This window comes from Motacilla alba, chromosome Z, assembly GCF_015832195.1.
Source record: "Motacilla alba alba isolate MOTALB_02 chromosome Z, Motacilla_alba_V1.0_pri, whole genome shotgun sequence".
NCBI classification, from domain to species: Eukaryota; Metazoa; Chordata; class Aves; order Passeriformes; family Motacillidae; genus Motacilla; species Motacilla alba.
The window spans coordinates 16272491-16284755 of record NC_052046.1 but is presented as its reverse complement, the minus strand read 5'-3'; positions in this window follow the sequence as shown (position 1 = coordinate 16284755).

The following is a 12265-nucleotide window of genomic DNA, read 5'->3' as shown; positions in this document are numbered from 1 at the left end:
TGTTGGAAGAGACAGAAGACAAATCTCAACCAGAAACATACAAATACAACACCCAGGTGAAAATTTTTCACAGTTTTCATGTGTATCTGAAGTGGTGCTGTGCTCTGCATAAAGTATTACATTTTCTTATCTGTGCTGTTGTTCCTTTTAAAGGGAATTGTGACAGGCTGAAACAGGTACAGAAGGTATAAATAATATTGAGACTCATCAGAAATAACTTAAATTTAATTAATGTCCTGTTACTTTCAGTTTCTCAGTCTCTGACATGGCAAGAGAATTTACAAGCCAGGATTACCACATATCAACAGAGAGAAAAATAGACAACACAGTAATAGTGATTCACAAAGTGCTGCTGCTCATGTACACTATATGACTTGTCACATATATGTTGTATTATAAACTCAAGTCTTTTAACTAACAACTCCTGCTCATCTTGCTGCAAAGAAAAAGCATCACTAAACTGAGCAACAACTTTTTGAAAAAGAAAAACCAAACATCTCCATTCTATATGTATTTGAATGCAAAAGAAAGATCTACAGTAAAAAAAAAATAGGTTTTTAAGGTACAGGCTTCCACTAAACATTTTCATTTATGTGTGGATAACTGTGTGCATTATTCAGTCTTAGTAATAAAGAGGCTACAACTGCACATGACCAGTTTTAAATTGGTCTAATGCCAGTGCTGTGTGCAAATAAGATAGGAGCTTAGAAGGTACTGTCTAAAAAGAGACATTTTCCCCTCAGTCCTGAGAAGCATTCTCAAGATGTAGCAACAGAAGCACTGAGGAAAAGAATAATTACCTTGGGGTCACTGGAGGAGGCTGTGTAGTATTTGACCTCCTATTAGGTTTGTTACAGATCACATTTATTTCCCAGGTGTGAGATCTGAGTACTGAGCCCAAAGGAAATTCCATATCATTTTCTACTTTGGAGAGTTTAATTTTACAGAGAAAGCTTTATCCCAGATTAGTTGAGTAATCCATAGTCTCTAGTGTAATGCTAGGAGCTTACTTAATACTCTAGCAATTTCTCATTGTAACTTCAAATATATATATATATATATATATATATATATATATATATATATATATATATATATATATTAGTTTAGCTAATCACTTGTGAGTCTTTAATTTGACAAACCAATCACAGAGTCACAGAGTCTAGATTTATTCTTAAAATATAGGGCCATTTTACTTTTCAGGAACCTCTCCTAGGTCTGCACAAAACCATGACCTGTGTCTTGGAGCTACCAGCAGCCTGATTCCAGCTGCACAGGGCAGCTGATGATGTGCATGGACAGCAAAATGAAAGGCACTCAACTCCATTAATTTAAACCTTCATTTCTTTGAGAACAGCATGCCCATCTTCATGCACAAGTTTCTGACCAGTTTCTTCTTTGAAATTATTTTGAGAGAATGATTACATTCTGGTGTCAGACATCTGGAGTTCTTTTTAAATCTGGGTTCAGTTTTCTATTCTTAAATTTATGGATGACTAACAAAAGACTTTATCAGTAGTGAGTTTCAACTTACATATCATTGTTATTTGGTAACCCTTAGTTTGCAGACCCATCAGCAGTTTATTTTGGCATATACAGATGAAATAAATGATTCTACTTTCCAGCTGCTAGTTCCTACCCATACCTTCTCTCTGGAGCTGGCATCAATGTCCATGCAGCTGCACGGTGAACTGATACACTTTCTCTGCAAAGTTTCTTTTGGCAGAGCCTAGACATCTTTCAGCAGTTACCACATTTGATCATGACGCTGGCCACCAACCAGAAGTACTCCCAGAATTAAAAATGCTACATGTGTATCTACTCTGTGTTAGAGAGTATCTACTCCAGCAACAAATGCTTTAGTTAGTCTCTTAATACAAGGCCAGTAATCATTAGCATCAGGTTGAACGAAGTGTATCAGTGCATTATCACAAAAAGGGGTAATTACTAGCAGGTTATCTACAATACTTTCAGGGTATTCTGAATTTTGAAAAGACTTGTAGGTTAAAATTCTTCAAAAGAGACATTAAATGTCCTTGTTGCAGAAAGCACACAAAGGCGTGCGAAACTCAAGCCCACAGATACCATGCTGCATAAAACAAGCTGTGTGTATGTTCTTGCTGTTTAGATGTGTAAGCTTAAGAGGAAGTGACAAAATTATTCTTAAGATTAGCTGTAAATTCTGGCCAGCCAGGAAAAAAAAAAAAAAAAAAGAAATTCAGTAGTAGTTTTACTTTTGGAAAGGCAAAGAGACATTATTTTAATTTAATCAATATTTACTTGCCATTGCTACTAGTCCTGCAGAATTTGACTGAGGGTCACGAGGTCTTTATAAAAGAGCAGGTTTTGCAGTTCCCAGAGCCCTATAAAACTGCTGTACATGAGCACAGAGTAAGCTTCTCTCAGGCTGCTACAGGTACCATTTTTTGCACACACTTGAAACATTCTGTAGCAGATCCACACTCTGCAAAGGTGGGGAAAAACGGGCTACTGCCATCTGTCCTTCAAAGCAAACACCAGCCAGAAGCAAGTATTGTTCAGGTCCTGCTGCTGCCTGGAAAAAGAGGTTGCACGTCCCTGACAGTGTATATATTTATTAAATACAACTGCTTAAATATTAATAAAAAGTAAAAAATATGAGGTGTCCAGGAGAAGTCCAGACTGAGGAAGTGGACACCAAAAGTCTGCCTTGAAGCTGTGCTGGGGAAAAAATGTGGGACATTAAAAAAAAAAAAAAAGGTAGCAGAGCACCATAATTCTACTGGAATACTTAGATATAACTTATACTAGCAAATGTTTGCTCTAGCAGGCAGTTTGATAAAAGTTGCTTTACCAATCATACCAGTACCTTACCTGATCTCCATGGTAGGGATATCTGGTAAATCAATCAGAGTTAACCCATGGAAAACATGTTAGGGCTTTTGCTCATAGAAAGATTACTCTTTTAATTAACATACTGTTGAGTTTGGGGGTTTTTCTATTAATTTTAATATTAATAATTATTTCCAATATGACACTGGAAAATCAGAAGCCTTTTAGGAAACTTTAGTTCCTTTATCACAGAATCTTCATGTTGTTAGAACAGTTGGATTTAGTCTGGGAAATAAACTATTTGAACCCACTTACTGTTATTTGGGTATCGATGTGCCAAGGAAGAGGAGCTCTTAAGTATACAGAAAGATCCATGCTCTCATTGAATACTTATTGGCAAAAGAGAAGAGTAGAGGAAAACACCACACATGATTCCTATCATTACTTCTAAATTTTTTGAAAGGTGCCATTTCCCAGTACAAGGGTGTCTTGTGTCTTCAAAACCTACATGAATCTGGACTCCTGTCTACATCGCCTCTTTCTCCTGTGCCACACTGGTGTCATTATTTGTGTGTTCCTTTTAGCACCTGGGTCTTCACATACCAAATAGGAAACAGGTCAACTATTGTTTCTTATGTAGAATTACAAGTCATGTAGCAGGTGGGTCCTGCTTCATTGACCTCTACAGCCTTTCCCTCATCCACAAGTGGGTCACCTTGTTAGAGAAGGAGATGTCCAATGTCTAGATATGGCACCTGGGGACATGGTCTAGCAGTGAAAATGTCACTATTAGGTTAATTGTTGCTGTCAATGGTTTGAGAGGTATCTTCCAATCTTAATGATTCTATGATTCTGTGCAGAAGACATCATTACTCAGACACTAGTTATAAATGTGCACCACCACTTAGAAATCAATGGGACTATTTCAATTAACTTTGTCTGTCTAAAAGTTTTGTGTCTAATCTTGTCCCAGATGATCCTTCTACAGTCAGTGAAACTGTGCAGTTGCCTATAGAAAAGCAGATATCTTACTCAGGATAAGTATTTAAAGTTAGATTGATATAAAAAAGCTGAACTGTTACCTGCAGGTATCTCTATCTCTTCAGCAACTGTAAGAAAAACCTAGGCAACAAATTAAGGCTCATTATAGTGGACAGCTAAAAGTATATCACACTACTCCTAAATTTTCTGACACATCCCTGCTCAGAACCTTCCTACAGAAAGCACTGCTACACTAGCCAGAGTTGCTAATGCTCTGTGCTACAGCTTCAGTTTACAGTCTTTTGTTTTTCATCTTTTTCTTAGTTCTTGTTATTCCTGCAATGACTTTGAAAGTTTCTCTAAGTTGTTTGTACCACTCAGGTGCAAGAGGCTGTGACTCACATGTGCCAAAAATCCTGGCACACAGGTATTATCAGCTTTACGATTCCCCTCAGGTATGAACATTCCCACAGTGCTACTGACCCTCTCAGGGTTTTACTCATCAATAAAGCTACATTTTCTGCCTTATTCCTCTTGGCTCAGTGTGCATGCTGAAATCTCAGGTCCTCTCTTACGCATCATTAGATTTGTCTTCTTCTCTAAGGACATAGAATTTTTCTCCTGTATTATCAGCTACATTGAGATAAATTAACGTCAGACTTCTGCTAAAAGTGATCCAGAATCTTAGAAATCTTCTGGTGTTTCCAAGGCATCAGGCTTTTCAGATAATGAATATATATTCAGCTAATCCAGACTTCTAGATAGTTGATCAACTATGTTATGGATCAAGCAGAACTTTTTCTATTGTAACACTTGAAACACTTACTGGCTATTTTTTTCCTTTTAGTTTTTTAGAAAAAAAAAATAGACTATTAAGGCAACATTTTGCATCGGGATTTTCAGCAGATTCACATTTTCTCAATTTTTTAGTACCTGTTCCCATGCTCAGTTTACTTCTCATGCTACAAAACACGCTTGTGTCTGTATCTGTGCTTCAATAAAGACTGAGGGTAGTTTAACACCTTCTCTGATTATTCCAGTCCTATGGGGTTTCTGCTGAGAAGAAATTTTCCTAGGCTTTCTCCACTCCACTCAGAGAACTTTGCTCTACCATGATCACTTTAATATCTAAAAAATGGCATTTTGTTTCTCTGGGGAGTATATATACCAGGGGAGTATATTCCCCAAGAACAAGATCAGCCCCAAAACCCTGTTTTCTCCAGTTCACACCAACAGTCAATGGAGAAACAGGCTTAGCCAGGGGAAACCAAGAGAAATCAAAATCAGTCTTTGGAAAAGCCTGTGTGTTTCCACTTTCTTAGAGTCTAGAAAGATTAGCTTCTCTAAGCTAAAACATTTTGTAAATGTTTTGAAGTCCCTGACTTCAAAAGAAAAAGGAAATTTTTCTTCAAAAAGCTGTCAAATTGTTTTCAAAGAAACATAGCCTTTGCATATCTTCATGTTGTGTTCACTTGTCTCTATCAAATAACCCTGCAGCCTGCTTGGGTACCCTTCCCTAAGTAGGTAACAGGCTGATACCTCCTCCTTACAGCATGCAGTCTGCTGGTCCCTGAAGAAAGCCTCAGGCCTTTGTGGTTTTGATTGCCTGAAACTTTAGGAGATGAGAGAGGAGATGAGATTGTTCCTGTAGTATATATTGGTCAATGTTCTTAATATTCAGCAGGGAAAGGAAGTGGACAAGCTTAGTCTTGGATCCTCAGCCTAACCCAGAGTACAGTCATTGGTACTCTGTACATGTACAGAGTACATTACTCTTTGCTTTTTTTAAGATTGTATAACTTTTATTATATATAAAAATAAAATAGTAAAAATAACCTGATCACATGCTTGTCTACATGCTTGTCTAAATGGAATGGGTTGTGGTGGGTTTAATAAGAATGAAGCAAAACTTTGGGATATTTATTCTGTTTCCAAAGCTAAGAAATACTATAGTTTACCAATTTTAATGAATGTTCCCTCAGATTCTATTATTATAAACAAATTAAAAAATAATTTTGATTTTATTTATTTTAAAAACTTAACATCCCCACATCTCTATGTGATCATAGTACATTTCAAGATTTCTGTTGCATGTAGAGTTTAGGGAAAATGAAAATGTTGCTGCCCTAAGAATGGAAAAAAACAAACCAAAAATTGGAGAACTGTAACATTTAACAGCTTAATATTTACACCAGCTCTGTAAAGATGGAACAGCCATTGATAAACATGATCATTTCAGAAACAGATTTCACACCAGTCTGAGAATAAGATGTCAGATGGTGCCCTCATGTGGATAAGTGTGCCATTATATATAATAGAAAATGAAACTTTTAGTCAAAACAAAGCCATGGAAACTTTAACATCTCAGATTTGTACACAGAATTTGGACTGATGGTTTAAGAGTCTTTCATTATCCACTTGCAGTGCAGGCAATGACATTTACTTAGGTGTAAGCAGAATTTGTTACCTGGATGCCAGTGTACAGCACAGCTCTAAATGTAAATTTTAAGTATGAAACTGAACTCATTCTTATCTGCAGAACCACAATCTCTCTCTCTCAAAAAAACCCTATGGATTCATACTAAAATGTAAAAGTGTCAAGAGACTGGCTTTCAGAACTAACCACACCACCCTTTTCCAGGGTTTGGAAAAAATTTCAACAGAATATAATATTTTAAAGAAACGCTTTTCCTATTTACAAAGGAAGCATTCCAGTTGTCAGCCATCACAGAGAAGACTTGAATATGACCAGGGCATATGGGCTGGTAGAAATAATGCCTTTCTGATCAGCCTCATTGGAAGACACTATCAGTCAAGATCTAGGCGTGATTTCCTGGAAGTGTGCAAAACAGGTGAGTGAAAAGCATAGCTCCCTCTCAATAAGAATACTGATTCAGTTTCATACATGGACTGTGTGGTGATGAACATCTGCAGACTGTCAGCAGGGATCCTGTGGATGGCAAGTAGGCAGGTATGAGAGCAGGCAGGATGCAAGCAACAGCCCCACCCACCCCACCCCCCCCCCCCGCTGAAGCCAGAGCAGGTACACTTCTACTGTTTACTGTACAACTGTTCCTTTAGAGTGCTTATAAAAGTGTATGCATTTTTAACTCTATTACTTGAAAATATTAAACTCTATGTGTAGAATTAATCAAGTTGTGCAGCATTTTACAGAATCAGTTATATGATATTTACATCTTAAAATGTAAGGGAAAGATTGAAGGCAAACCTTCTACAATACATTAACAGATATCAAAAGAATCACCATGTAATATAGCCAGAATCTAAACCAAAGACAGACTGCCATTTGCAGAATATTCTATTACAATTGTGCTGTGTGTGCCCCCAGTGGCAGCTGAAGACGCTGACTTGCAATAAAGATACTAAACTAAAATACTAATATGAAATAATAGTAAGTAAAAACTTAATCAAAACTTCCCCATTCAAGCTGAGTAAAGCAGCTACAATGATTATAAAGAATGGAAAGACAAGGTAACTGTGATCTGTAATTTGACATTACAAATTATGAACTGGTAGAGGTTGTCTTCATTTTCATTGTCACCCACAGATCTGAGTAGTTCCTGGGGAATTCTACTTCCTTCAGAAAACTGGATATTCTGAAATGCTTCTTACTTTGTACAGTGTTTCAAATTCTTACACATTATGATAATTAGAGTGCTATCAATGTAATCTGGGAATGCAAACCAACAACTACTATTTATCTGCCAGCCTTTTATGCCTCCCTGTTCTAGGTGCTTTACAAAAGGACAGAAGGGCATGCAAGCCTACTGAAATATAAGAGCAATTTTACCTTTCGAAACATTATTTCAGACATCTAATTTGATAGTATTCCAAATTCCTTGCTCTATAACCACTTTGTTACACAAATCCAAGACCTTTGCAGGAAGCAGTGCATTTTTGACAACATATTTTTTTTTCTAAGGCAAACAACACATTTAATCTTTTAAATATTTAGGTAATCCAAATCAAATATTATCTAGGCAGTTCACTGCAAAGCAGTTTCGAATATAAGGTTCTATGGGTTAAAACTTGCACTTTCCTTTGGCATTGAAGTTTGCAGAAACAGATTTTATGCTAGCATCAACCCTGAATGCCCTAATACCCATTCCCATCATTCTTCAGAGCATGTGTTATATGACTTAATAATCATCAAAAACTCCATAACTGGCTTTACTTGAATGATGATTGAGTGCCTTCTAGTTTAATACAACCTCAAGCTACCTTTTTGGGCAAAGGACATTATAAAAATGAAAGAAGAATATTCTTCTCTCTAAGAATACTGCAGTTGCCAACAGAAAAGAAAAATACTTTATACAACCCCTGAAAACTTGTGGATTTTAAAAATCTCATTGAAGAAGTTACACATTTCACTTACTGCTGTTGCTCAATAAAAATAAATTCTTGTAGAAAAGACTTGCCCATAAATGAGACAGTTGAACAGAAAGACTTGTGTGCCTATGAATTATAGTTCCAGACTTCTTATACTCTGCCTTAAAGCTGTGTATTCTTTCTCTGTACTTGTGCAATGCAATTATATTAGAAGGCCCTCTTAAAACTGGGTGATCTATTGGTTTAGGAGCTAAAGATTGATTCCAGATGTAGTCATGCTCTTCTAGCCCTTCAAAAAGTAACTACTGCACCATCTGTTTTGAAATAGAGAATTTCAAAGAGTGCCAAGGGAAATGCTAAATACATTGGTCAAACGGCCACATATACCTCACACACAGGAATCCTAGAGGTCACAGTATCTCAGACAGAATCGTATTTTCAAGTTTTTCTCTCAAATGTTCCACTATGGAAACTCAAGGAACAGCTCTCCTTCCTTCCAAAATAGGAAGATGTTTTCCAGATTATTACCAGTGTTGACATGGATGATGCCAAATTCAGACCTGAATTCAGCGGAATTACAGGAATTCACCGTGACATGTCTCCTATACCTGCCTGACTTCTGACTTCTGAATCCTTGTGGATCCAGTAGCCATTCCAAATGGTTTTTGGGGTTGTTTGGGTTAGGTTGTTTGTTTGTTTGTTTGTTTTTTTGAGGGGTTGGAGTGTTTGTTTTTCCCTTCTTTTCCTCTGTGTTCTTTTTTCTTTTTTTTTTTTTTTTCAAATAAACTTGGTAGCAAAAAATGTAACGCTAAAATGACTTCCGATTTGGCTGGTTGCCCAAGGAATATGAAAGGTGTGTGAGGTAAAGAAGGGTTATTCCATGTCATGAGTGATAATTTTTTCTTTTCCCTAGTTATTTCAGGAAGCTTGAAGTAAAGGAATTTTCTTTGTTCTTCTAAATAAAATCTTATGCATCAACATCTCAAAAAAAAAAAAAAAAAGCACTCAAGTCTGACATCAACATGGCCTAAATTCTTCAACACAACAAAAGTGGAGTAAAAAATATTCTCTGAAGATTTCCCAAGTATAAATCTGAACTTCAGAGCAGCAACTCATGATTTATACCAAACTGTCCTGAGAAAATGTTTAAAATGAAAACAAAAGGAAACAGAAAATCTGCTAGAAATTGCACAATCACAATCTTGTGCAGTCCTAGAGAGACTTTTTTTTTCTGCAGCGACCTTAGGTAAATCATTGGCAAAAAGAATTAAAGATTAACAACATGTCTCCAGTTCAATCCTCTTTGGTTTTCCCAGTGAACCCAGTCATATTTTGTACCAATTCTTGTAATAAGTTGTTACAAAATTAGCTTAGGACTAGCAGACAGACTACTATACCTATTTAAGTATTGCTGACTTTGCTGTGGCTCTCTCTACTCACCATCACATGAAGAATCAGTGCTTTAGACTGTAAGCATAGTGTCTGGGCATACACCAGCTACATCTAAAAGTTCAAAGTTTCCTGGTAAGTAAGAAAGAAGTTAGTAAGTAAAACATCCCTATCTAGAATACTCTTTAGAACTGAACTTCTTTAAGCTGCTATTTGGGAAGCATAAGGATATCCCACATATACAGGAAAATTTGCATTTTCAGTATTAAACACTGTTAAAACAAAGAAAGGTTGTGAAGTGGAATAGGAAACACTTGTTTTGGAGGACTTCATAACGTAACTTTTTTGAAATTGAAGACACCTGAAAAAAATAAATTCTGAAAATGTACATACACTACATTCTGGCTAAAGTACATATTGGCATGGGAGAATACATTCACACCTTTCTACTACAGCAATGGCTCCCTTACTTAGGACAAGATTTAATTGAAAGTAATGGACTTAAGAAGTAACAGAACTAGATATTATAAATTTCAGATACCCATATTCCAACCCAAAAGCTCCAAGAAGAAAATAGTGCCTGAAAGAAGGAAACAGAACAGGAAATATTTTAAGGGAACATCATATACAGGTAGTCTATATAATACTGGATATTTTTGAATCCTGGTCTCTACAGAGCTAACATATCTCCTCCAGAGCTATAAAATTATCTCATTAAATCTTAGGTATGTATCTATACTCTCCCCTCCAAAAACACCAAACAAGCCAAAAAACCAAACAATCAAACAAAATCAATCTGGAAAAAACTCATTCTTGCAAACCAAGCAGTGCACTTGTCCCATCTCTTGCAGAGGCTGATGTTCCTGGAAGATAAGACTTCTAGAATAAAGAGGTATTTAGGAAGAATTTTGTTTTAGCCACTAATACTATGCCTCATCTTAATTCCTGGTTTTGATTAAGAACTTTTAACTACTTCTTAGCTGTTCAAGAACATAGATAATGGATCATAAGAGTCACAAATCATACTCTATTCCTCTGCTTTCTGGGCACATAATCTGCCTTTAACTAAATCATTCAATGCAGAGCTGAAGACTGATCCATCCTTTCAAAAATACTCAAGAATTGGTTTAGGTGAGTTATTTCTTGGAGGTCAAAGAAAGAAAATCCAGAAATTCACTGTCAGTGACCCATCTCTCCTTATTCCATAGTTGTTTCCTAAATGTACAGATAAATTCTTTAAAGCTCACTGTTTTCTGGGCTGAGAGGCTAATTTTCTCCAGCTGAGGCCAGTACTCCTCCACTTTACTCTAAGAACACCTATGATGATACACCTTTTGCATGGGAAAAATGTGCCAGCCACTTGCTAGCTACTGGCTGGGTCATACCCACCATGTCAAAGTGATCTATTCCATCTAAGATGTATAGATCCAAAATTACTCAGCCTGGAGAAAAAAAGAAAGCAATTATTTTATTCACTTGACACATGCTGTGTTTAGGAGAGTTCAATTTGTAACACTAGTTAATCATTCACAAAAGAACAGTTTTAAAAAGTAACTTATTTGTTCCTCGCAGCAGAGGATTAAGACACAATGTACTGAATAACTGGTGCAATACAATTGCTCTGCAGAAATGATTGTGTTTCTATCACACTCTTTTTGGAAAACGTAATCACTTTAACTTTCATTGTGTTTGTAACTCAGAGGCAAGAATTATTATGCAAAAAAGTCTGCTTCCTTTCTCAGCCATCTTTTTAGTTTTTTTAGTTCTTGGAGGCCCTTAGTTTTTTTGTTGATGGTGGATTTTTGGGTTTTGTTTTGTTTTTGTTTTTGTTTTTACTGACAGTGTTGCATCCAGCAAGGATTGATGTTCTTGTACAGAGAAAGGCAACAGAGCTGCTGATGGGTCTGGAGCACAAGTCCTGTGAGGAGCAGCTGAGAGAGCTGGGGGTGTTTATCCTGGGGAAAGGGAGGCTCAGGGGTGACCTTATCACTCTCTACAACTGCCTGAAAGGAGGCTGTGGCCAGGTGGGAGTCAGTCTCTTCTCCCAAGTAACAAGCAACAGAACAAGAGCAAATAGCCTGAAGCTGCACCAGAAGAGGTTTAGCTTGCATACGAGGAACAATTACTTTACTGAAAGGGTGTTCAGGCATTGGAACAGGCTGCTTAGGAATGTGGTAGAATCACTGGCCCTGGAAGGGTTAAAAAAACCTGTGGATATGGCACCCAGGGATATGGTCTAGTAGTGAACACAGTGGTGCTGGGCTAACAACTGGACTTAATGATCTTAGAAGTCTTTTCTAGCCTTAACAATTCAATGACCACCAGCCCAAATCACAATTACTGATAGTGCCATAAACTCTTTGGCACTGATGATAGGAGAAATGGGTGTGCACACCTTTACAAACAGCTAGATAACCTGAAAGAACCAATCAGGGTCTGGAAGAATGGGTGTGGGGGTATATGCTGAATGGATATGTAGTATGCGGATCTCTGAAAGGCTGTATCTTCCTAGTACCTCTCCCTATGGGAGGAGTGTGCTTAGAATAAATGGAGGCTGTGTCTGCTAAAAACTGGAGATATTCCAGATGGTTATGCCCCAGTGGGATCTCTCTAGTTTTCAGTAAAGTTGATTTTTGCAGGACTCCTCTGTCTCATTGTGGACCCTGAGCTTTGGCAGCATGATTTTCTGCACACTGTTAATGGCTGTGGATTTGCCCTCGGTTTGTCTGCCTGG